The sequence below is a fragment of the Pseudopipra pipra genome, chromosome 5, assembly GCF_036250125.1.
Source record: "Pseudopipra pipra isolate bDixPip1 chromosome 5, bDixPip1.hap1, whole genome shotgun sequence".
Taxonomy (NCBI): Eukaryota; Metazoa; Chordata; class Aves; order Passeriformes; family Pipridae; genus Pseudopipra; species Pseudopipra pipra.
The window spans coordinates 59,570,455-59,593,925 of record NC_087553.1 but is presented as its reverse complement, the minus strand read 5'-3'; the positions used below and the strand labels follow the sequence as shown (position 1 = coordinate 59,593,925).

At 37.9% G+C, this 23,471-nt stretch overlaps 1 long non-coding RNA gene across 1 annotated transcript; it reads left to right on the top strand.

Annotated features, from left to right (window-relative positions):
• Positions 1 to 221: 221 nt before the first annotated feature.
• Positions 222 to 23,156, top strand: LOC135414915 (uncharacterized). Its single transcript, XR_010430903.1, has 4 exons — positions 222 to 522; positions 13,693 to 13,849; positions 15,225 to 15,260; positions 20,829 to 23,156. It is a non-coding gene; the product is annotated as an uncharacterized LOC135414915 (long non-coding RNA).
• Positions 23,157 to 23,471: the final 315 nt, after the last annotated feature.

Here is a 23,471-nt window from a genome sequence, read left to right as displayed (position 1 = left end):
TTTATTTCAATTAGACTGGAAGCCCCTCACCTCCAAAATATTCCATAATTATCAGTGAAAAGTACAGAATCAATAGAAAAATCTGTTTTGTTAATTGCTCACAAACATAAATCGTTCAGACAATACAAATCTACTTCCTACTTGGGCACTTACCAGGAAGAGCTCCAGCTGAGATTTATTTTCTTTTCTTTAATTTTAATTGAATGTGCTGCTACAGATACTGTGCACAAATACCGAGCACAGTAACTGACTTAATTACAAGCATGACTTTACACGTCCCCTTAATACAACCACAGTTTCTGTGTAATCTCTCCCTCTTTCTCACTTTGGGCTTTGACAGATGGGCTCTGTCAGACTGAGCAGCCGTGATCCAAGGTGTTACCGCTCTCAGCTCTCCTCTGCCCCGTGCTGCCGTGAGCTGCTACTCTGGAGCAGGGTGCCAGGAGCCGCCGTGATCCTCTCTGTCACTGCAGCAGTCGGGTGGCTCTGCAGCTTGGAGCACTGATGAGCCGAGAGCAGCAGGTAGGTTTGCCTCTGATGCCTCTGCTACGGGAAGGCTGATTTTGGAGAGAAAAGGGGGTGGACAGATGGGTTGATAATGCCTTCAGCCACATTTACTGGTCTGTAGGAGCCCCCAGCTTCCTCTAACAGCATCCCAGCACTGCCTACACACTTGTGAATTTTCCGTTTCAGTAATACCAGCACAAATTTCCCTGTGGCAAACTCCTAGCCACCGCCCTGTTGTCTACCATGTGCACACCCAAATGTTTAGAAACCTGAGTTTGCTTGCTAAGTCATGTTATGGTAAAGCATTTGAAAATTGAATTCTGCTCTTTTGCCTTGCGATATTCAAACTGTGCAAGCATAAAGATAGAAGATAAAATTTTTTTGGACTTTTTTTTTTTTTTTTTTAATGTAAAGCTGAATTTTCACGTAACTGCATGAATTCTTCGGGACACAGTGAATCCCTTCTTCCAGGACTTTTTAGAGAGTTTGGGGCGGCCCAAAGCACTGCCAGAGAAGTGCATGTTCAAGCTGTGGTCCCACATCAGTGCCATTACCAGGCTCTTCTTCGGGACCTGCATGGGAGAGTTTACCCTCTACCCCCCCCCCCCCCCCGCGTAGGAAAAGGGCCTGTGATTGCCCTCTGAAACAGAGGTGACATCACTTCTCTTCTTTCCTTATGGAAAGAGAGATCAAAAAAGAGCTGCATGGTGCTGAGGGAGAAGTATATTGCTGTCAGGGAATTGTGTGGTCCTGGGGGAGAGGGAGTTAGTCATCCTGCTCATGTTAGCCTAGTCCTATGGAAGCAGAGTGACTGCTGCTGTCAGACCAATGGATTGGCCTGCCCAGAAATTCTGTTCTTTGACACAGTCAGCATCTACTCTTCATATATTAGACCCTACATAACCTGCTGCCTCTTCAGAGTTGCAGCTCAGTGTGTTGGTTCTGATCATTAGAGCCTCTCACTGTCTTTGTGCATTACTCTGTTCAGCTGGGAATTGTTTTTAGTGAAAGTCTTCTCCTCTGGAGCTGATCCCAATCTCAACCACAGATAACATCAGTGAAATGGAAAGTCTAGCCATAGAATCATGATCAAGAAATAATGATTTATAGAACTCTTTGACAGATCAGTATAGGTCAAGATGTGCAAGAATATTTTAATGTCATTTCAACAGAGAGATTTACTGAATGTTAATGGCAAATCATATTTTGTTTTCAGTGAGGATTTACCTTTTTATTTTACATTGTATTTATTTCTGCAATAAGTGTTAACAAACTAGCAGATGTATTTTTTTTCATTCTATAGCATGTACCAAAGAGCTATTTATTCACAGTACAGTGATCATAAATTTGGTTTCCTTAGTGATTTCCCCTGTGTGCATGAACTCTGGTTTATGCTCAAATTCTTTTCCCTGTTAGATCAAATTATTTGTCTTCAGGGAAGATGGGTGGACTGAAGTGACAGTAATATTTGTGATGGAAATCTGAGAAATGAGTGCTTTTGTGATTATTTACAAGGCAGATATTGGAGAACTGTGTGTTCATTTTGTTATACTAAAAATATAGGTGAAAAAAAATCTGTTTTTTATCCACAGAGATGGAATGGAACATGTATTAGTTCCAACATGTACAATTGCATATCAGGAAGATGGATGGAAGAAGAAATTCTCAAAAACTCCCACAAAACATAAGTTTATACCTAAGATTTCCCTTCTTCATGTGGATTTTCTGCTCCGTAGCCTTGTGTCTCTGGAGACATGCCTTAGATCACCTCATTGCAGCATCTTGTGTTGAACTGAGTAGTGTTCATGTGAGTAAACTTGAGAGTAGGACCAGCCCCTTGGGGTTTCCAAATCCAGTGTCAGGTTGTTTGAGCAGAAAAACCATCTGCTCTTACACACTTTATTCCTTCACATCCTCCATTTCTATCCTGAAGAAGGATTTCTGACAGTACAGTACAGTACAGTACGTGGTTGGAATTTTCAGACTACAAAATGTAGAAACAGGGGAAGAAAGTTTTACTTCTTTGACTCCCTATAAGTATTAAAATCTCTCCTTTATTTCTAAGAGCAAAGAAGCTTGACTCATAAAGGTGTAGGTTTATATGAGTTTGCAACCATCAATGAGGCTGTACAATTAGGATCTGCATGAATTTGTTAAAAATATTAGCAAATCCACAGTCCCAGTATTGTGCAATGCTCCTTGCTCTGCAATCTGTTGGGAGTCGTGCTATGGTCTGACTCCCTTTCATACGTGAACGCTGACTACTGTGTTTTCTCTTTATCTGTAACTCTCTTGTAAAGTTTTTTAATATTGGAGCACAAATAGAGGTGAATTACACTATTGTCTTGGCTGTATGTGTTTCCTTGGATGTGGTTCTTAGTCCATGGATATGTTATGTTTGCTGTTACAATGGTGTTTGGGGGCTGTGATTAGGATTTGCTCAGCTGTTCTAGATGCTGTCACACCTGCAGAGTCCACAATAGGTACAAAAGTGATCTTGAGGAGAGACTTGCAGGTTTGAAGCTAAAGCTTTATTCCTAACTGAGCATTGAAGAAAGGGTGCAAAGCCTCCAGAGGTAAAGTGGATGTGCTAAAGTAGCCCATGGCAGTGATAGTGCACAACATGGATAAGGAGGCTTGAGTTGAGGTTAGAAACATGATGTTCTTGTTCCTTTCCACACTTCTAGCAAAATGATGGCATTCAGTTACCAAGAGTGTGGCTGCCTTAGAAAATTCAACATCTAAAAGAGCAAAGCAGCATTTTCTACCTTTTCACCTTCATTTTGTTGCTGTTCTCTGTATTCATCCTTTGGTTGCTCATACAATGAGTGGCTGCAAAAAAACAACCAAACAAGTCCTAGCAAAATCTAGTAAATAAAAAAATGAAAGGCATACAACAGAGGAACGTGACAGCTCAGGAGAGGAACAGAAAAAGTTTTTATGTAAAACAGCTCATTTTGGATTGACACAAAACCTGATTGTTTTAATGACTGGGAAAGTAAAGGGTGGTTAATGGCAAATTATATATTTTTTGATACATATATTTTCTTCAAGTCATATCTTGCAGAAGTGTTAGGATCTGAGGCTACTGGAAAGCTCAGGATGGACATTGAAGTTCATCTCAAATTTACAAAGCTATATTGATTATTCTGCTCTAGTACATTGAGACAACATAGTAGCAATCATTTTGGCAGCCACGTAGCCCCTAGACTTTTCTAAAGTGATCTAAGTGGTTGACAGTTTATTAATGTTCCCATAATGTTGCCATTATGCTGCTTGTTTCTGTACTGATTTCCTAAGTAGGACATAGCAACTTTTTTTGTGGCAGCTCTTGTGGCAAAGGCTGAGTGAAATGTGTCGCACCATGTGAGTTAATTTGGTCTAACAGCAGTTCATTCCCCAGACAAATAAGAAAAGGCACTGGTGTATGTGAAAAAGAGTCTTGAGCTATGTTCCTCTAATGTTGTTGTAACAGTGTGGTAGTGTTTTAAAAAAGAAGGGGAAGGAAATTAAAATTCATAAACTTAAGACTTGCATGGTGAACCCAGTATAAGAATTATAGATGTTGGTTGATGCACTCATTTTAAAATTATTGAGGAAACTTTTAAGGTACTAGCTACTACCAAATTATTTACTCAAGGTGTCTCAAGATGGGTGGATGTGATAGCTTTTTCCTTACCTACTTCCTAAGGCCCAGAAAGATCTTTGTTCTCTGATTTAAAATTTCTCTAAATAGTTTGCCATAATATCAAATAATTGTTGCTGAAGGGTAGTTAATGAACCAATTTATAGCTATTGTAGCAAAATTATGTCCTTTAAGGAAGCAGTCTTTAAAAGAATAATTAACCACTTTTGATGGAGCTCTAGCTGGTGGAAGTGCAGCTCCTAAGTATGATATTTTATTTAAGCACATTTTTGGAGCAATTTAAGTCAGACATTTGTTTTTCTCTAATGGACACTGGAAGTTCTCCACCACTGAACAAACAGATTTTCACAGTTCTAGCTGTTGTATTCCTGAGCAGTGTTTCTCTTGAAAGGGTCTCCTACCAGCTGTGGACTCACAATTTATTATGTGATACTGAAGGTCTAATGCCTTGGTTAACAGGCTGTTAATTATGTTAATGGTGCTTAGGAAAAGATTATTATGAAATTTAGTTAATAGTCCTTTACAGTGCAAATACACTGTCTTAATATAGAGTTATGAAAATATCACCATGGTGTCTCTTCATGAGTGAGAAATTAAAGAGATGAAAAGGATACAGTGCTTACTGCTGAAACTTTACAAAAACACATAGCAAAATTTCAAAATAAGTCACTTCATTGGAGAATGATCCAGGTCTTGCTACAGCCCATCCAGCCTCTGGTACTGTTATGTTTCATTCACATCGTCACTGAAAGTTAAGACAATGATGGCATCCAAGGTGTAAAAACTGGTGAAGTATAGAAGTAATGAGAATGAAAATCCCTGAGGTAAAGCCATATCATGACATATTTCACTAGAAAAAATAATATAAACAGATATTTCCACGATGAATAATGCACTATTGAAGTAGTGTGTTTGTAAAACTGGATTGAATGGAGCAAATTACAGAGGATTTAATAAGATATATGGTATTATTACAGAGAAGAAAATCAGTAGCTATTTTTGTTTCTCAAGGTGAAGAAACTGAGCAGGGCAAAATGTTTGCTCAGTAACAGTAGAATATTTATTTTTTTACCTTTCTTTTAATCTAGCACAAAACTTCCCATGTAAATCACGGTAATTTGCACTAATGCACTGTAATTGCATCTATAGTGGGAGTGCATAAAACAAGTTCATCAAAGAAAGTCAATGTTGTTTTATCTCCTGTTTAAGTTTTCATTACAGCTTCATTGCTCTCTAACCCTCTTTCAAACAAAAAATATCTAATAACTCTCTCCCTCACCCCTAAACCCATAACTTACATAGTTGAAGCTGAGAGGAAGACTAGAATATACAGTTGAAAGTGGAAACACAGGAATATATATCAGGCTGAAGTTCTATTATTTTTCTTGTATCTAGAATTTTGAAGGAAGTATATTGTTAACACATAGTTACACTGGTGAATCCAGACTATGTCCTTTCTGCTAAATTAGATCCTTTATTTCACAGTAGAATTATATATTACACTAAATTGTGTCCTGCTCTTATCCCTGCTCAATGTGCACTTTGGAAATTTAGCAATTCTAGAGTCACTTCAAAGCAGTGAAAAACCCAGGTGAAGATGCCCATGAGAAAACATATGACGGTTCCACAAAATAAAACTGATGATATTTGGTGATTTTTAATTCAGATTTATTAATCTTTCAAGTTATTCAAATACACTCTGTCAATTAGAAAAAATGTAGTATTATAAAAAGTGTACCTTAATAAGAATTTTTTGGTAAACTAATAGTTTCAGGATCTTCAAGAAAAAAATGGCAAACTAATTTCTGTCTTGCCACCTTCAAACCCTCCACCACACCTTTAGGTTGCAAACAGCAAATCAGTATTTATTAAGAGTCCGTAAGTTAGTGTGTATTATGCTTAGCATGCTATAGACTACAGATTCACAGCTCTGCATATAGAATCACAGAATGATTTGGGTTGGAAAGAACCTTAAAGTTCACCTAGTTCCAACATGTTGTTGCGGGCAGGGACCTTCTCAGGGACCAGGCTGCTCAAAATCCCATTCAACCTGTCCCTGAACACTTCCATGGATGGGGCATCCACAGCTTCTCTGGACAACCTTTTACAATACCTCAACACCCTCACAGTAAAGAATTTCCCTCTAATAGTTAATCTAAACCTACCCTCTTTCAGTTTAAAACCATTCCCTCTCGTCCTGCCACTACATGCCCCATCCCTCTCAGTCTGTCTTCATAGGACAGGTGCTCCAGCCCTCTGATCAGCTTTGTGGCAATCCCCTGTGCTTACAGCATGATCGGCTGCAGAAGGTTTCTCAGAGCCTTGTCCAGATGTCTTTTGAATATCTCCGAGTAGGGAGACTCCAAAACATCTCTGGGCAACCTGTTCTGATGTTTGACCAACCTCATAACAAAAAGTTTCTTACTTATGTTTAGATGGAATTTTCTATATTTTTTTGGCCGTTTCCTCTGGTCCTGTCACTGGACACAATGAAGAATAGTTTGGCTATGTCTTCTTTACATCTTTCTGTCAAGTATTTATATACATTGATAAGATTCCTCTGGTACTTCTCTTCTCCAGGCTGAACAGTCCCCATTCTTTCAGCCTTGTCTTGTGTGAGAGATGGTCCAATCCCTTAATCACCCTTGTGTCCCCTTGCTGAACGCAATTCAGTGCATCCTTGTCTGTCTTGCACTGGGGAGCCCAGCGGTGGACACAGTACCTGACTGTGTCTCACCAGGCCTGAGCACAGGGGAAGGATCACCTCCCCTGACCTGCTGAAAACATTCTTAATGCAGCTCAGGAGGCTGCTGGCCTGCTTCACGGCAAGGGCACACTGCTGCTCCATGTTCAACCTGGTGTCCACGGGGACCAACCAGTTCTTTTGGGCCAAGCTGCTTTCCATCCAGTTAGCCTCGTACTGGTACATTAGGTTATTCTCATACTTTTAAATAAAACAAATTTAAAATAAAGCTAAAAGCAAATATTTCAGTGTTTCTCTTCAAAACAACATTTCTGCTTGCCTTTTTTTTTTCCCTTCTCCATAAAAGGGTCAAAACAGTAGTTGAGCTTCAGCAATATGTTAAAGCACCACTGAGAACACCAAAGCAGCATCATGTGTAACCTTAACATATGCCATGAGGAAGCTTGGAATTAAAATGTGTAGAAATATAGAAGGATTGTGACAAACAGCTCAACTTTCTAATGAGAAAAAGACATGGATTATATGGATTTTATTTTTATGTGGGCTTTTTGTTATGGGTTTTGTTTTTATAAGCATTACTCAAATAGCACAGCATATGTTGCTCAATTTTTGGTGTTAGACATTGTCTTTCAGGTTCAGCTGAAGAATACAAAGGAATCAGTGCTATATTCCTAGGGCCAGTTCTGGCATATTTGGAAGCAGAGATGGAGCAGCTCCTAGTAATTTTTTGAGGGCCAAAACTGCCATTGACAACAGTTGGAAATGCATTACCCTCAGCCATTATAATTGAGACTGTGGAAAAGAAGTGAGGGAGAAATAATTTTCTTGTTTGGATTTGCCACTAACTTTATTATGAGAAAACTTGGACAACTAAAGGCACTACAATAGTGCACCAGACATTTCACATTTTGTTGACACACTGGCAAAACCCAAAAGGCTGTCTAGCATCTCAAACAAGATAACATTAATTATGAAAAACAATCTGATGAGAATCCATCATATCCCTGCTCAAGCATTCTATTACAATGCAAAAGACTGTAAGAGTTGAATTAATTAGTGTACCCTGGTAATGGAATGTACCAATGAGGATATCTGGTAGGAAATCAAAGTTAGGAACTGGTAAAGCAGCAGTTGCACTGATTGCTTATGCAAGAGGGACATTTGGTCTGTGAAAATCTACCATTTAAAGACCAAACTGTAAATCTTCAACTGAAATGTTATTTCAATTTTTCTGTATGATGTGACAGCTGAAGGACTTGCTATAAAGGCAGAGCCAGTACCTGCCAAAGTAGGTGTGCTGGAACAACATGTAGGAGAGTGTAAAGAATAGTTATATTGAACAAAAGCATCTTGGACGTAGCAAAACAAAAGAAAGCAAAACAAGAATTAATGTAGGTAGAGGATAGACTGGGGGCTCTTTTATTTTGTTAAGTTTTTCTCCTAAAAGATTTGAGGACAAGGAAAATATTGGGATATTTTTCTTTGTCCTGAGTGCCTTACTGTGATTTGAATATGTGTAACGTAGAATGAAGATATGTATCCCCAGTGTAGACAAATTATTTTATGATGCCTGTTCTCTTTCAGCCTCAAAAGCATTAAGAGTATTTCCATTGTGCATTTTCAGAAATTGATGAGTTTTTAAAGAATTCTTCCTATGTGAGAGCATCATATGAAGAAAAGAATTATCAAGCTGCAACAAAAAAGATTTTGTTAGCTTCTTCAACAACATACTTAAGAGTTTAATTTATATGCAATATAATTGATCTGAATCATAACAAAACAGAATAAATACCATGGAGATTTCAAAGAAAATGTTAGTATTATTACTTGACTCAAATACCAAGCAATGGTAATATAAAAATATTTATTTTCACAACATGTTGCAAACATGACAGCTTGATAATACTCTGGATGACTATAGCTGACATTTTGTTTGAAAAATAATAAACAATATGGTCTCCTGGAGCAATTACACAAATGATTACTGGGAATGTGCCCTGAGATATTCAGAGAGTAGCTCTCAAACTGGGGCCAGGGTTCCTCCAAGGATGGTGTCACGGGTTGAAAAATAGCTCGCATTTCCCACCTAACAAGTAAGAACCTGAGCCTGAGAAGTTAGAAAAGAAGGAATTTCAGAAAGGACATAATGATTATTGAAAAAAGTTGAGAATTACTGTGCTTCAAGGAAAACACAGGAAGCCACAATGACATTTTGTGTCCAAATAAAGCTGATTCATGATGTTACACAGAATGCACAGAAATGCATTAATCACTTTAGAATTCCACAGGATAAAGAGCTATACTGCAGATCTCATCAGTTAAATATTTATTTCTCAGGGCAGCTAAGGACAATATTTTTATGTGCAGAAGTGATAATGCTGTAAATGCAGACAAATGACTGTAAAATCCCTGTAGGATGGTAAAGCTTCAAGTACAACACTGTTTCACAAGAAATCTTGGAAATCTTGAATGCCTCATGGCTTGAGCAATGAGGGGAAGTCAATACAGATAATTTTTAATATACTGTACAGTGCTTTGCACATTTTGCCAAATGTGGATGAATGAATGTCTATGCACAGCAGCTATAATACATTGCACAAATTTCAGGGCTGTGAGTTGATTGTTTGCTTGTGGCTGAGGAAAAGCCATGAGTAACTAAGCCACGATGTAGCTTTTCTGAAGTTCAGAATGCTTACTGTTATGGGAATGAAGGATTTAACAGCCTAAAGGTTTTGTGGAAATTAGTAATTTTTATTAATTCACATAGTACTTTTTCATCTAAATAAAGGAATACAGATTTACTTATAAATAGTCTCTTTATAAATAGTTTCATTTATGAACCCAAGTTGATTATTGAAACCTATTTATGGTTGTGAGGTTGCAATTTGATGTTCAATAGGTGAAAATATCATGTTTCAGTAGGCTGACAATAATAGCTTAGGGTGTCCATAAAAAGATTGGGTGGAAGTACAGGACTACATGGGCAATCCCTGTGCTGAAGTGCAAGTTATACACTCTTCTATTATCAAAGAGAAACTACAGGATGTAAAAGAAGAAATCTCAGTTGAGTGCCAGAGCAATTTACTTACACTTATGATGTTATATACCTAAAAATTTCACCACTTGGAATATGATAGTGATATTTTCTTTCCTAGAGGATCACAGGGCTTAATATTTTGTCCTTTATATTAAACTCTTCAATTTGAAAATACATCTTTTTTTTCCTTCATGAATGTTTTCTGTCACTAAAAGATGGCAAGGTCCAATTTTCTGTACTGCTTACAGTCTAGGAAGAAATTGCCTGCTAGATACAATGAATATAACTCAGTACAGCTCCAAGGACATGTGGTCAGCAACACTGCGGGGTAGCACCGTGTAATATTCAGCCTCACACATGTAGCTTGCAGAAACATGCTTATGGCGAAAGTTGGAAACTTGCATATGGGGAAGAGCATCCCTTTTACCAGCAGTCAAAAGAGTCACAGATGTCTCTTCCTCACGCCTGCTATACATCACAAGGCTGCAATGAGGATGCTCTGTCCCAAGTTGATGTCAGGACAACAAGCAATGGACACAAAGTGAAAGACAGGAAATACTTTTTTACTGTGAGTGTGACCAAGCATGCTGTGGAATCTCCACCCTTGGAGACATTAAAAAGCTGTCTGGACTTGGCCCTGGGCAACCTGTGTTAGGTGATCCTGCTTGAGCAGAGGGTTGGACCAGGTGACCAACAGAGGTCCTTTCCAACCTCAACCATGGTGTGAATCTGTGAAGACATCCTAGAGGTCATGTATGTTGGTAAATGGGTTTTGTTGTCTTAATATACATATCCTTCCGCTCTCAGTACAAAGAACAATACTACAGTCAAAGGCTGTGATGTGGTCAGAATTTCTTGGCAATACATATTTCTGTTTTGACTCCAAATCAAACAATGGCCTTAAGGACATGACATTTGTAAGAAAATCCTGACCTTTTTCATCAGTTCATAATGTCATAAAATCTGGCTTTCTGAATCAAAGGAATAAGTCTTTTCACCAAACAATTTTACTGGTATTATTCCTATATATCATCATAGGCAAACGGGCGCAGCCTGGCCCCAGGCACGGAAAGGAGTGAGAAAATGGGAGTTTCGCCTGTGAGGACAGTGCCATCATGGGAGATGAGAGGGGATCCCCGGAACAAACAGAAGAGAAGGACAACTCTAAACCCGGGCAGATGGAGCTCGTCAGCCCTGTAAGGCCATCCATCTGAGAGAAGGTCACTCTAAACAAACCTACGTCCTGAGGACCTCGCTGCCACCGTCCAAACTCGCTTGGCCCAGGCAGATGAACCTCAGGATTAAAGGGTGGGCTCAGTTCAGCGCACACTGTGGCTCACCTAAAAAATCCACTGTGCAGGCTCAAAGGCCTTACCCGCATTTGCAAAACCCTGTATCACCAGCGCGCTTGTAACAAATGTGGGTGGAGACCTTTCCCAGATCTTCAATCGCGAAGACTGGCCATGGTGATTATAGGCAAACTTAACAGTACTCTTATATAAAAAAGCACAAGTCAGACATATGATACACTCAACTCGCTCTACAGATAATGCAAAATTTTTCAGTGCAGGCGTAGTAACCACAGGAAAGCAAAAACCAGAAAGTCAGTAGTTTGCTGATGAGTATTTAGTCTACTGAACACATTAATAGCATTGGCAGATTTGGGCAGACTTATTAATTGCATGGTCCACATTTCAATTTCTCTTCTGAGTAGGTGCAAAATGTGTGTACTTCAAAGTAACTAATTTGTACAGACAACTGTGATAATTATTACCTGAAAGACACACTGCAGAAATAGCTGATCAGTTGCGTAAGCCATTGAATTTTCTGAACGTATATTTTCACATCTTTATTTGCAGACACAAATATGCAAATTCTTTTCTAAAAATCTAGGCTTAATATTGAAACTTCTTAATTTGTGAAACTCAACTGTGTAGAAAAAGGTGGAAGAGTAAAGACAAAAAGAATTTAAATGAGTCCAGATAGATTTGCATAATGTGGGAATACCACTACATTTTAATGTCTATTATAATGTTTCTGATACTTAATAAAATCAGGTTAGTGCCAGACTTTAGTAAAGGTCATCATAGTGCATTTTAATTTTATAGCTACAACATTTTCCCATTTATTAAGATTATTTTCAACTAAGTGAATTAAATGAATGAATGACATGCTACAGAGGTAAATATTAAGGAAGGAGAATTATTATTTAAGTTAAAGGATGGTATTGGCAAAAGATCAAATGATTATAAATTGACCATGAATAAATTTAGAGAGGAAATTGGAAAAAGGCTCCTTATCCATCCAAGAAGCATGTTTATGGAACTGTCTGACAAAAGAGGGAGGGAACTGAGTAATTTAAACTGTTTTATAAGTAATGTGATATGCTTTGGAAAGGGATCACATAATTAAATAGGACATCTCTCAGATTTGCCATAGGATCCTAGGAATTCATTTTGTCCCAGGGCACAAGTTTGCAGTGACAGTTTTCAGATACATGGCATGCCAGTATTCCCAAAGAGGTCCCTTAGAAATGCTGTTGCCAGAAAATCATATAATCATGTCCATGTTGCTGAGTTTCTCTTCAGCACTGGTTAGAAAAAAGCTATCAGTTTCCTATTGTGATCTGTATTTGGCCTCTAGGGTCTGCATTCCCTGTCCTCTGAAGCCGTGGAGGTGAGCAAATGGACATAGATGGGGCAAAATTGTACCTTTAATGGCATTAGATGTCTGGTTGCTGCCCTGATCACTCAGTCTGTGTAAAACCAGCTGCCAGGTATGAGCTCAGGAGAAAATTCTTTCCTGAATTTAAATTAACAGCAGTCTTGCAGTCTGTGTCTATCTTAGCACTCTCTCTGAGTTTTATTTAGCAACCAAAGCTTAGGGGCCTGTGGTATCAACAAGATTCTTCCTGCTTTTACCTAGGGCACGGTTCAGGCCTGGCTTTCTGATGGAGTGTTGGGAAGACTTTTTATCCTTTATTACTTGGTATAGAGGTTTTCAGACTCCTCTCAACCGAGAGAGCTGTGGCATGGTTGCCTGAAATTTGAGAAAATGAACTCTGTGCCTAATTTCTCCCGTTCTTTGTTCTCAAATACTGTAATCATCTTACTCATTTTAAATAGAATCTTTAAATTCCATTTCTTAAGAAAATAAAAGTTATTCTTAAGAGAGGAAGATAACAAGTAATTTGAATTCCTTAATTTTATAATTCTCTAACCATCTTCTTTCAGACTTTTTGCTTCATGTTCATCTCCATCTTTCTTCACATTGGTACTCCCCACCTTACTATACTATAGGTGAAAGGAGACATCTGTAATGGAAGCTTTGCCTTCGATTCTGATGCAAGAGTCGAGAAAAGAGGTATTTCTGTATTGCTTTGTGGTTAAACCATTGCTCCTAAGAACAAGGATCCCATGAAGTCTAATGACAAAACTAAAAGGACAAAATTACATGACATTGCTGTCTTTAGCAATGTTTTGAGCTTCAAATTTAAAAAACCAACAAATACCTTTCTCATAAAGTCAGTTCTCACCCTTTTGTGAAATACTGTAGGCAGTGTGTTAAATGCTACCCACTGTCTGTTCACCTGAGGTCCGCAGCTAATCAGCAACACTGCCAATTGTTATACTATAATTTCCAGTTCTCATATCTGTGTGTTATGTGTTGCAAGTGTGTGGTGATACCATGATGAAATTACAATTCATAGTGTTCCTGATGTTTTTCATAGTGTTCACCCATTAAACACCATGAAATTGTGAATGCAATAGGAAATAATTCTTACCTCTTTTTCTTCAGATTTGTCAAAGAACTCTAACACGACAGGCAAAGGCAATCCACTTATGTATAGTCTTGACCAACAGACTTTGCTACCATGAACTCTGCTTTTCCCCCCCCTACATTTCCTCAAATCTGACCTTCTTCACTATTTTGGCTTAAGACTTCATTCTTCAGGGTGAGGAAAATTACTTCTCCTATTCCCCATTGCAGAAATGAACTTTACAGTGCAAAGGCTGTCTAAACCCACATTCCAGCTGTCCATAGAAATTTTAGCATATTACAGCAAATAAACCAGTCTGCTGCTGAAAAATAAATTGGAATTAGAACTGTTCAGAAATGTTTTGCCCAACTCTGCTTGCCTGTGATATATGTGATGAATTTCAGTTAAAGAGGTTTTGATCACCATTTCCATCAAAAGCTTCACTTTCCAACAACAGCATTTGAGTAGTTTGCCAAACCTATATAATGTCTTGATTAGGGGAAAATCTAGTGTGGACAGAAGATCAAGATATATAATTCTTTTAATGTATTTTCAAGGACATGAACTATATTGTAAGGGATATAAGAGAGAAAAGGAAAAAAAGACCTAAGGGCTCCAATACAGTAAAAGGAATTTCAGACTGCAGAAATGAGAATTAAAACATGATGAAGAAAATAAACTGGAAAACATATATTAAATGGGATAGAAAGAGGCTAAAGCTAAAAGAGACCTTAGGGAAGACAGAGGGCAGCAAATTAGACATGAATGTAATCCAATATCAAAGTAAAACAAGGCAATGAAATTTGAGCTATTTATACAAAAAAAGTGCATCATAAAAGTACTCCAAGTAAATGAAGTAAATATTTCTGCATCTAACTTCCCCTATAGTGGATTTATAGTGCCAATTTTTAATTGGAATTCAAATATGGCATGCAAAAAGAATGAAGGGCTGCATCTGGTAAAATATAGGCCTGGTCAGTAGTATCCATCTTGCCTGATTTTATATGTTTAGAAGTTAATTAACATCAAAATAAACTGGCTGTCTTAAGAGCAGACATGTCATCTTTTGGATCTGTCTGTTTCTACAGAGTGACTCAAGGGTGACTGATTTAGACAGCTGAACTTTTGCATAGCTAAACTTTAAAGAGATGAATCATGCTTTTTTGTTACTGGAAGACCTGAGAGAACTGGGAAGATAAGAATGACATGGAAGGTCTAGAGGGTGTAGAGAGAATTACAAGTTTTGAAGAATTACTAAGAAAAGACTGAAGACCTCATAGCAGTTAATAAGTATAGAAAAAAATGAAAGCTTTGAGGAATGTGAAAAAATATTTGGGGTAAAGGTACGCAACCAGGAAAAAGGGATTGAGGGGGATTTAGTAGTTTGCAGCTTCCTCAAACAGACTCACTACCTGACAATACGGTGTCTGCATGCCATGGTCAAATTTAGATCAGCGGGAACTTTTTGCACACAACACCGTGTTTCTCAGAAAAACACTGCTTTTCTGGGTAACCATTTTCTACGCCAAAATTGTTGATTTCCTGTTATTTTGTTTTCTATTTGTTGCAGGTGCAAAGAAGATATACTAACTCTCAGGGTTTCATGGTAACTAACATTTTATAAAAAAGTTTGGGTGTTTTTGGTATGAATTGTTACTTTATTTGTGACAAAATTGGAAATGTGTCCTTTTCACAGGATGTTTTGACAAGATGAGGCCCTTTGTTTTGTTTTACCTTGGTTTGTGTTTTTTTGTTGAAGTGGACATTTCCTGGTATAAATGGTTTTATTACTATTGGTTTCATTTAGCTAGCATCTTTTTTAGGCAATTCATTGCTTTTTCTTACTGAAGGATCAGGTTTTTTGACTTTAAACATGTTGAGTTACACTTACTTATTATGATGGAACTCAAATTAAGGCTGACATAATTAAACTCTGAGTATGTCACCCCCTTGCCCTTCCATAGCTCTGTGAAGTTAAGCCATCCTGTTTTGTAACATGTAGCCTTTTATACTGAATGAACAAAGCTGAGGGTGACATAAAATATATCCTGGAGTCAGACTTGCAAAGCTCTTTAAATTACTCACCCAGACTCAAAATCTAATTATCTTTCAGCTTTCTTCCTTTTACCATGAGAATGGTCAATAAACTGGGGGGAAAGCTAACTCACAAATGACATTTTAGATGCTAATGGGAGGAGAGGGAATAGAGAGAGAATTTTCCCAAACTGAATATAACCCTTGTCTCTAAAAATCAGAGGTAAGCTTAGGCACCATCAAGTTTAAATGCAGCATGATACAGTTCATGTTATACTGTTTAGTATGCACTGAGCACATTGAGGGAAGAGCATGAGAGAAAAATAAATGGACTCAGTACAAAATAAATGAGTAACATAAGGCTTTTGAGACTAAGACAGCATTTCACTGCCTCTTACTGTTTATTTTATTTTAGGTTGAAGTACTTTATCCTTTATATTTCCAAGTTTCTGTATTTATCTATGAAGTAGCTGTTGTTATTTTTTATGGGTAATTTAATTAATTTATTACTATGCATTATAAAGACACATAGCTTTATCTTCTAATGGTTTTACTGTGTGCTCTTAAAATTGAAACAGTTGATCAAGGTTTTTTTGCTACAGTGCCTCTTGAGTTCTTTAAAAGAACAATTAAATTTCAGTGTATTTTTCTTAAAAAAGGAGTTTAGTCAAAGTGAAATAAATTTGAATAATGCTGTGTTTATATTTCTTAAACATGGATATCAGAATGCTCAGGATTGCATAATGTAGATTTTGTTCTTTGGTTAAGAAGTTCATGAGTTCTGCAAATATAGTTGCAAAGTGATGAATGACCTTCTAGCCAGATCCCAAACAAAGCTACATTTCAGTGGAATGGATTTGCCTTCAACAGTTTTCTAAGTCTTAGTAGTAGATAAAATTTTCTTTTTGTTCATTTCTATTGTGAGATGCAAACAAGAATGTAGGAGTCTTGTAAAAATAAATTTTTACATTGCTAGTATAAATGTGCCTGTCCAGGAGTATTTTTATTTTTAAAATTAAAATATCATAACTTCTAACTTATAACATGTAACATAACATAACATAACTTATATCCATTCTGATCTGATTAGACTGAAGACACAACTCTGTTGATTGGGGAAAAGTAGTTTGGTAAACATGGTAGAAAAAAGATTTTACTCTATAAAGCAATCCAAGAAAGAAATGAACAATGGATCTGTAATACTGTTTCTTTCTTTTTCTGCACTGCTTCAGGAATGGAGAGCTATGAGAAAGTTATTATTGCTTGCAGACTCTATGTTTGATGACCCTTGAGAAATAAATCAGCGGTAGTTCCTTATGCAAAACTCCAAATAGCAGGAGCATCGCCACAGCTGACTCATACTTGCACTGCTGATGCCATTGTTTAGTTCTTTGCCAGCACCAAAACAATCACCAGAGGATAACCTCTACACTTACTACAGGGCAGATGAAAGAAACTGTCAGCTGAAAAGAAAATCATGTTAAGGTGTAAAGAAATAAAGATTAAAGAAATAAAGATGCATGAGCATTCAGTTGTAGACTGGATGCATTTTAGACCTATTTTTTAGACATTCACTTTTAATTAGTGTGGGGGATTTTTCATGTGCAAACCTAGGCAATTTTTTCATGATTTTATTTTTCTGGTTGTGGTGTTTTTTTCCTACACAAAATTTTTAAAATGCACAATAATCAGGAACAGAATTATGCTTTGGAAAACTCATGAGTTTAAACATCTCTCTATCCTATTGTAATTTGGATGTGCATGTGAGGGAAAGTTCACAGGTACTTAATGGACCATCTCTTCAGAAGTGAAGAATTTTCTTTCTTTTTAAGGAAAAGCAATTTGCAGTTGACCTTTGACTTTTACTTTTTATAAAAAAGAGTGAAGGCTTAAAATCAATTTATCTTCCATATCTAGGGCTGGACTTTCAAAGCACATCAGTTTGCTAAATGAGTCATCTGAAAATTTGACTGCAAGAGTCACATCAGGAGCAGGTGTGCACTCTAATCACTTCTGAGAAATCCAGCCTTCATGTGCATCCTAGAGAGCACTGCACGTCTGATGAATCTTAAACCAATGGTCTGAGAGCAAACGCTGTCTTGCATAGTCATTATTTGGAATCAGAAGTAGTTTTTACAATTTCTTTTGAAGTATTTCATGGCTTGTGCATGTCGATACATCAACAGATATCACTCCAGCTGCATCACAGATATTTTATGTTATTGAACAGAGGTTGTCAGTGAGTAGCAATTCTCTACTGAACAAACACAGGAAAATCTGAAGAAGCACAAAGTAGTGTGCTTTGAACTGTCATATCTGTAGGCTGAACAATAGAGGAAATGATTCTCTCTGCTGTGGCAGAGCATCAATCCCTCTGAGGCATCAAATATGGCTAGAGCAAATGTTTAATATTTGTTAGAGTGCAGGGAAGGATGCCTGGCATTCAATCCTGGCTCTGGAACTGATGATCTGAAGTCCAAACTGGCCTGGAGAGAGGGAAAAATAGCTACTCAAGCAGAAAATTTTGCTTCTCTTCCAGCTATGGTATGAAGTTTTCTTTGTTGGTGCCTGTTAATCATTTTACAGTCCTTAAGAAAAAGCACCCTGTAGAAATTCGAAGTACAAACTTCCATATTAAAAAGAGTAACAGCGAAGCACAGGTGCTCATATATCTGTAAAAACATAATTTTTTGATAAGTCTTAAAACTTATCAAAATCCAGTGCTTTAATGACTCTCTCATGCCTTTCTTACACACTGCCCTTTTAGGAGCAGTGCAGCAGAGAGCAAGATCAATCCAACAGGCCAGAGCTGAGTATTTTTGACTAAAGAGAGCAGAGGACAAACTTCACTCAGGCCCCAGTCACCTTCCCTCTTTTCTTGCTTTAACCCAAGGCAGCATAGAAGTACCACAGAGCTGCTCACTCACTCCCCCTCTGGAGGGATGGAAAAAGAGAAAACTCATGAGTTGAGATAGGAACACTTTAATAATGGAAATATAGTAAAATGTAATAATAATTGCAATAATAACAACAACAACAATAATTTCATTTAAAACAATAAGAATAATAATTCTTGTAATGAAATGGAGAGGGGAAAAAACTCCAGAAAAACAAGTGATGAACAATACAATTGCTCTCCATCTTCTGGCCAATGGCCAGCCAGTCCCAGTGCAGTGATCGTCCCCTTCTGGCCAACTCCCCCTAGTTTGTATGTTGAACATGGTGTTCTGGTTCAGGTCACCTATCCTGGCTATGCTCGCTCCCACCTTCTTGTGACCTGCTCACTGGCAGAACATGGGAAGCTACAAAATCCTTGATTTAGAGGAAACTTTGCTAAGCAACAACTAAAATATTGATGCATTATCAACATTAAGCTCGCACTAAATCCAAAACAGAGCACTGTACCAGCTACTAAGTAGAAAATCAACTTTATTCCCAGTTAAAACAAGGACACCTCGCCAAACTCTACATGCCACAAGTTTCATGCTGGGTTGTATGAGTTGTCTGAAGAAGCCAGTCAAATGGAAAATGCTATTCTTGGTTACAAAAAGGTTGTGCAGCCTGGACACTGACAGCACTTACACCACCAGCTGATCTGGCAGTAGTAGGATTAGGAGATAGTGGAGGTATCTTGAGAGAAAAGGGAATCAGAGGGCAGCAGCAAGAATTCTGAAATTTGTTTTTAGGATAAATTCTTTTCAGTAATGACAATAGAGTTAGAAGAGGAACTCTTTCTACCAGAAGTGCAGACTTCTGTGGTCTGACTCGCACTGACAGGTGAAAGCAGCCCAGTGGTTGGTCAGAGGCTGCTCTTACCAGCAGCAGCACTGTACAGTCTGCTCTAAATATGCTGCTGTATGAGTCAATGTTATTTGCTTTTTGTTGCTGCACTGACTTTGGATGAGTCCCTGGAGGAAAGGGAGTTTTGGAGTCCCTCATGAGATTTGTGTCTGATGGCCTTTTGGTAGCTCTAGGGCTCATATCCCTTCAACTCAAATAGAGTATTGTGTGCTTTCCACTGCTCCAGGCCTGCCTATATTCTAACTGAATAAATGTATCCTTATTAATGTTCATTTGTGCATAGGCTTAAATTCCTTCTTGTGACTGGATCTTGACTGGCAGCCCACTGGTGTAAATTCAGCCCCACTCCAAGTGCCAGCCAGACAAGCTTGCTCACTAAAAGTGTCTAAAGGTACTGTGTCTTTAAGGGGAGGTTATAGTTCATGATACATTACTATTTAATTGCATCCTCTCTGTTGATATTGCTATTGAGGCACCAATTAGTTTCAATTGTGCAGGTGGTTTTAGCGAAGCAGACAGGCTAATGGGAAGTGGACTGTGATCATCTACCTCATTTCACAGAGCTGAGGAGCAACAATCTAATTTGAACTGAGTTCAATTATTCTTGACCGGAACTTGCTTTAAACAAACATCCTCAATGCAAAAAAGGCTGTAGGGCCATTCAACCTCTTGATTTCTGTTTTGCATGCATAGGTCACTTCCTCAAAATATTTGACAGTAACTGACTTTGAAGCAGCCAATGAAACATTCCTATTTGGCAACACCTAATGGCAGGTTCCTTCCCTGCCCAACCATTTTGACATTTAATTCTTGAGAACTATAGGGAAAACTCTTCTGATAAAAAATCCACATAGATTAATCATTGCCCATTTAATAAGAACAATCACACTAGAAAAATTATCATATGACCTCTTATGGGATTTTATTCAGCTCTTAAATTTGTGTTTCGTTTTGTGGCCCTAATCCTGTGTGTGCAGTTAAGTGTTTAGCTCTGTTTTCTGTCTCCTATTTTTGATTCTGAAAATGTGAGGATGACAAAAGGCAGAGGGAATAAAAACAGAATAGAAGGCAAACAAAATTAAGGTGCAAATCTAAAATATAACTGCACAGATATGTTCATTGATAGCTGGTCATTTCTCCAGGAAAAGCCAGAGAGCTAGTGAGGGCACAGAGAAGTCAATGCCTTTTTGGTCTTAGGAGACAGATCTTGCCACACACAAATACTTGGCTTAAAGGTCATGTAAATGCCAGACTGTCTGATTTTCTCTTTCTGTAGCATTTTGAAATGAGGCTGGCTCATCCTCGCTGTTATCTTGTTTTTCTTTCTGTTTCTCTGCAGGGCTCTGGTCCTGGATGTCCACACCACAGACTTGTTAGTTTGAACTCGGTTTCTTGTTGAAAAATGAAAGTAGTTCTGCTGGCAGGAAAATGTGGTTGTGACACAGAGAGTAACTCCTTCCATAAGGTGCATCCTGTCTCAGTCCTCCTATCTGAGAAAGTCCTCCAGCAATAATACCTCAGTAGGCCATGAAAGGGAGCCAAGGGAACAGCCTTTAATGAACAGGAGATAAGCACTGCAGGAGCACAGCACTGAGAGATTGAGACAAGCTTGGAGCCACCACATCCCAATTCCACTACACCTCTCCACCCGCATGCAAGGGACATAGAGCTAGGACTGCCATGCTCTGCTCAGCAACAGCCCTTCTGTCCCAGGTCACCTCCCTGGTGACTGAGAGTGGGATGCATCCTTACTGCAGCCTCTGAATCCTGAGTGAGACTCGGTGATGCTGTACTGCTCTCCTGACAGTCTTGAATCCAGTGCTTCCCTCCCACTTGTGTGTCATGGTGCATTGCCTCATGTGGGAACTGCTCATGTGGGAAAAGCATTTTCTGGAAGTGCTACTAGCTTTTAATTTCTCACATTGTGTGGGCATACCTAGTTGTGACCACTGCAAGAGTCAACACCCTGGAGTTTTGTTGTATGCTGACAAGGCCTTTCCCATTTATTTGAACCCTTTTTTGAAGGATAAGCCACAATGTGCCAAGGCTTTCAGATACTGCAAAATGGCAGCAGGCAATATGCTCCAGAGGTATAAGATAAATATTGTCCATAGACCTGCACGGGAGGGTGATCATCTCACATGGGCTGTATGAGCAGGAAGATGCCGTGTGTTAAATAGATGAGAAACTGTGGCTTGTGTCAGGAGGCCCTTCTTGTTATGAGGAGCTAAGTGTTCTGGGCTAACAAATTCTATGCAACTGCATGTGCCACCTTATGCACATCATGGACATGGAAGGTCTATGCCAGTGTGATGGTCTGTACAATGTGAATATAAGGTGGTCCCTACCAACTGACCATGGATGGATATCTGTTCCTTTAAAGATTTCAAAGACTGCATGAAGAAAATCATGGAAGCAAACCAAATAGTTTTCTTATAAACTAAATACCAAAATTTTATTTTTGAGGATTATTTCCTCCTATATTAATAGAAATGTTATCCAAAGAAGGCAAAAAAAAGTTAATCATTACTTAAATCTATTGTGTTTCTGGTTTGAGTTCAAAAGAAGGCATCGAGAAAAATAAGAGGACTGTGTTGAAATTACTACTGTTGTTATTAAAACAACTCTTTTGAGCCTGTGTCTACATTGGAGGGAGTAATAAACATTTCAAAAATCAAGGGCTGATTTACAAAGGCTGAGCAACTGTAGTAAGAATTTCAAAGGAGCTCATGTTCTATTCAAACTATGATTAATCTGTCTTTTGTTCTTAAATTTAAATGCTATCAATTTTAATTTTAGGAAATGTTACTATAGAACCAGGAGTAAAGCCAATACACTATTATTTTCCCTGTACAATATCTCTTCAGGTGGTCAGGTTTGGCACAGGGAAAGTGTGATTATGCTTTGTTTATCTACTATAGCATTTTTAGAAAATGCAAACACAGATCTCTTAAATATTCAGTAGTTTCCATTCCGAATAGAAAAATGTAAATATCCTATCTGATTTATTAAAGATATCAACAAAGCAAGCATAATCACAATTTAAGTGATTTGTTCATGGTTAACATTCATTTCAGTCTCTCCTTAATCCCAAATCATAATTGAATCTAACTAACTTTTATCTGACACCATGAAGATTGAGTCTGTTCTAAGAATGTTCACTCTGTCATTGAGAGAAATGGATATCCTGAGCTCTGAAGTCCACTTCGAAGACAAATAATCTTGAACCACGGCATTTAATAAACAGTATTTGTATCACCCCCCAAAAGTAAATGGATTTGGAGATTAAGTGATGATTGCTAGTAAAAACTTAGAGGTTTTTCTTTACATGTGGTTATTATCCAGAACCATCTGTATTCAAGCTGTTTCAGAATATAGAGATAACATAGAGTAAAATTATCCTCATGACAATGAAAAGAATTTATTTATGTATGGCATATTCCTTAATTGTGTGAAACAATCAGAGGAATATTAATTACCTTCTTCATGAAGAAACCAGCAGTTCAGTTACTTTTAGAAAATAGTAAAAAGCGCCTCCCTGATTCAGTACAGAATTCATACAAGCCTGTGAAAATTTGTATTAATTCAATATATCATTGTTATAAAAATTGCAGTGTACATAGTTAGCTTATGCAATAAAGTGTAATTTAACGCTTTTATTTTCAAAGTATGTTTGCCTGTGAATTCATTCTTGCATTGTTGTGCCTTCCCTTTTTATTTTATGGTTACAATTAGCATAAAGTAATGTTTTTCTCTTCAAGGAAAAAATAATTTAACACTAAGACCATGTCTGAAACTGGATAATTGTGAAAAATAGTTCTGTTGCTGTCTGGAGAGTTCTTGAGCCATGCCGATCCCAAATTGAATGTTTTTGGTGAATCTCTTTTTTCCCTGGAGAAGTCATCAAATGGAGAAATTAACAGAGATAGACCCTATTCTCAGGCATTAGAGGCCATCCCTCTCATAGCAGAAACACTTCTTA